This window comes from Myotis brandtii, unplaced genomic scaffold, assembly GCF_000412655.1.
Source record: "Myotis brandtii unplaced genomic scaffold, ASM41265v1 scaffold48, whole genome shotgun sequence".
In the NCBI taxonomy this organism is placed as follows: Eukaryota; Metazoa; Chordata; class Mammalia; order Chiroptera; family Vespertilionidae; genus Myotis; species Myotis brandtii.
This window is the reverse complement of record NW_005368341.1, coordinates 7,617,977-7,621,890: the sequence shown is the minus strand read 5'-3', so window position 1 is coordinate 7,621,890 and position 3,914 is coordinate 7,617,977. Positions and strand designations below refer to the sequence as shown.

The 3,914-nt window shown below is 38.3% G+C and overlaps 1 long non-coding RNA gene across 1 annotated transcript in view; it reads right to left on the bottom strand.

Moving 5' to 3' along the window:
• Positions 1 to 3,914, bottom strand: part of LOC106727772 — a 19,668-nt gene that overhangs the window by 15,255 nt on the left and 499 nt on the right. The window contains exon 2 of the long non-coding RNA XR_001364022.1: positions 3,666 to 3,668. This is a non-coding gene — a long non-coding RNA (uncharacterized LOC106727772). The remainder of the gene's footprint in view (positions 1 to 3,665; positions 3,669 to 3,914) is intronic.

Here is a 3,914-nt window from a genome sequence, read left to right as displayed (position 1 = left end):
TGAGGGGCTGATGGCTGTTTGCAGCTGGTCCCACCCCCTTCAGGGTGGGGGTCCCCACTGGGGTGCCTGGCCAGTCTGGGTGAGGGGCTGAGGGCTGTTTTCAGGCTGGTGGGTGACTGAAGCTCCCAACCGCTCCTTTTTTTCTTTTTTTTATTATTCTGGGCCAAGGCCTCTGCTGCTGAAAGCAGGTATCTGGTTTGTTTCGATTCTATAATCGAAACACTGTATCATCTCCTCTGAGATCCGCAGGCGGGGAACGTTGGAGTCCTCCTTCACTGAATCAAGCAAGCCTCATGTTTGCTTCCAGCTGCCTGGCTGCCGGCCGCCATCTTGGCTGGCAGTTAATTTGCATATCGCCCTGATTAGCCAATGGGAAGGGTAGCGGTCGTACGCTAATTACCATGTTTCTCTTTTATTAGCTAGGATTTTCCCCTTTTATTGAATGTATTGGGGTGACAAAATCTAATGAACTAACAAGCAAAATAGAGACAAACTGGTGGATAGAAAGCAGACTGACAGCTTTGGGGGCGGGGGGTGAGGGGTTGGGAGGGAATGGAGGGATTGAGCAAAAGAGAAAAAAAAAAAAACACCTCATGGACATCAGTGTGGTGATTGCCAGAGGGAGGAATGGAAGGGAGAAGTGGAGGAGGGTATGGGGGAATAAATGGGGACTTGGGCTGGTGAACACACAATACAGTGTACAGATGATGTGTTGTAGAATTGTATACCTGAAACCTGTATAATTTTGTTAATACTCTGACGTTTAAATCTAAGCACTCTTTGTTGTGATCAGAATAACAGTGTATTAAAGCCAGCAAGATACACAATGCCTATTAGATTATCATTCTAATTTGATAAGTGAGGAAATTTAGGCTTAGTAAAGCCAGAAAACTCATCATGATAAAAGAAAAATGGTGCCTTTAACCCAGCCCCAAAGAACATGTCAATGACCAGAATACAGAATAAATGTAAGAATGGCAAGTACATCCCCTAAAACAGTGATGGCGAACCTATGACAAGCGTGTCAGAGGTGACACGCGAACTCATTTTTTTGGTTGATTTTTCTTTGTTAAATGGCATTTAAATATATAAAATAAATATCAAAAATATAAGTCTTTGTTTTACTATGGTTGCAAATATCAAAAAATTTCTAATATGTGACATGGCACCAGAGTTAAGTTAGGGTTTTTCAAAATGCTGACACGCCGAGCTCAAAAGGTTCGCCATCACTACCCTAAAACTTCATCTTGGACGAAATCGAATCACAGGAAAGCTATGCATTGAGTCCTTTTTTTTTTTTTTTTTTTTTGCCTCCTTACAGAAACACCTTCCCCCATCTAAGATGCATCATTATATCATGGGTGGGTATAAGAAATGGCCATCTGACAATCTCCTTTGATGCTTGATCTCCTTTATACTAAAACATCCAAATAACTCTCTCACAGCAAGGCAGAATTTTGCATTTCCTAAAAAACTTTCTTTAAGTTACAAAAGCTGTGTAATTTATCTCGTTTCCTCTGGTGAGCTGCTGTGTTAATTCATGTGGTAACTACATTTGAATTCTGGTTCCCCCAACTGCGTGATCAAGTCAACTTCTTAAACCTCCATTTCTGTGTGTTAACTCAGCATCATCTTCTTTCTACCTTCATCAGCACCGTTGTGAAGATGAAGCCACACACTAAGGTCTGATGACAACGTTAAGAGGGAAAAAATGGCTTGTTTTCTTTTTTAATTTCTTTAAAGTATTAAGATCTCTTCAGCCTTAGAAGTCTAATAAAGTATAAATAACCTGGTGTTTTTCGTTACCCTGGCCAAAGAAATGTTGTCAGATCCGAAATGGCAAAGCCTGGTTGTATGTTTCATTTGTTCTTAATCATAATTCCAAAGATATTGATTTAAGAAGAATTTGTACTGTACTTTAGAAACTGTGGGTTGGCTTCCATGTTACCTTCAGCCAGAGAATTTTGGGTTAAAGCAAGAAACAAACAAAAAAAAACCAATCAGACTCTGATTTTAAAAGCTGTATAACTTTATTTCCTTCATACATACACACAAAAATGTCAAGTCGTGCAGATGGTAGAGCAGAAAAGCTCACTCATAGAAGCACAAATTTTACTTGTTCTCTTAAAAACTTCTTTCTGCACCAAAATGATTCCAAACTCAGTTCCTCATATCTTAGCCAATCAAAGAGGCCTCTTTAAGCTCATGAAACATAAGGTTTTAATTTACAAGGGATCATCTATATTTCTTTCCCAGGGCCTCACAGGAGGACTATATTTTAAATCCAATACAAATGCCTGTATGTTTTGCAAAAGGTTTCCCAGATAATATATACTATTTCCAATTGCATAACAACAACAGAAGTAATTAAAGCAGAGTCATGAGATAGTTCTTTACCTCTAGTCTTTTTGAGGCACTGAGGGTTAAGTAATAGCTTTAGCAAAAATCTTCTCTAGTTAACCTTTGAATTACAAGAAAATTTTGGATAATTATTACCCTACCTTGTTGAGGATAATTTAGTGATGGGGGTGATATTTTTTCCTTTCATATTTCTATTTTTTTAAATGTGTTTTCTGAGATCTGTGTATAAGTAATCCTGATTCATATTAAGACCTAGTGAACGTACCCATCCATATTAAATCTTTGACTCTTTCCATGTTTAATATGTAAATTCTAACAAATTATAGCTGACTCTCAAAAGATAAGTTAGTTTAGGATCTTGATATGAATCAGCCAGAAGTGCCTGTGAGATAAAAGTCAAGATAATCAAACTTACAATCTCTATTGATAAGTTGTTTTAAGGAAAGCAATATGTATTTTTAAAAGATGTATGTAAATGAATCCAAGAACTCTCTCACCAATGTCAAGAACAGATTTGTGTAACAATGAAGTAAGAAAAGACATTAGGTTTTACAATTGTAGCAAAGAATACAGATGTTTTGGAAGACAAGAATTGGCTAATGTAGAAATTCTTGGGTTGGAAATTCAAGAAGAAATGAGGTAGAGATCTACGCTGAAAGCTCAGGCAGAGTTACTAGTACACCTAAAGCACCTCTATAATAGACTCCTAGGGAGGGAATAGCATAGTCCAAGCTTTCTCTCTCACTATCAGCTCCCTAACCCAGCAATACCCTTCACTAGGAAAGAGAAGAGTTAGAAACTCAAAGCAGAGTAGATCAAGTTCTCACTTTTCATTCCAATCACACAAAAGTGATACAGAAGTGAGAGTCCAACCTTAAAAAGTTTAGTTTCAAGATGTTAGGTTTAATCCAGCAATTCTCAAACTGTATTCCATACTGCATGAGTGTCAAGCAAAATATTTATTGTGTGTGTGTGTGTGTGTGTGCGCGCGCGCGCTTTCCAAGTGCATAGGTATATTCCAAATGCAGGAAATAGGTAAGATAAAGTTTAAAAAGGTTCTTTACCTTACCACTTCTCAGATATTTTATTAAGCTCACATGAGTCTCCAATAAGGACAAAGAGTATGGCCTTTTCCCAAACTTATTTGAACAACTTTATTTCACAGAACACCTTTAGGGAACCTATGGCATTTCACAAAATACAATTTGGAAAATGCTAGTCTAACTTGTCAGTCCCAAGCACTGATACTCCTACCATCTCTATCCAAGTGTAGAAAACTGTGTTAAACACTGAGGAACTGCCACGACCTGCACCCCAAAACCAAATTTTCTCCTATAATTTTCAGGAATGGACATGTTCACCCAATGGAAGTCCATGGATTTTGGTCAGGCACAAAGCCTACCCTGGCACTTACTGGCTGTAGGACCTCAGACAAACAACTTAACTGCTTTGGTCCTTGGTGTATGGGATGATGCTCCAACTGACTGAGCCACCCGGCCAGGGCCAGGAACACTTTAAAACAAATATATATTTTATGCATTTACTGAACTTAT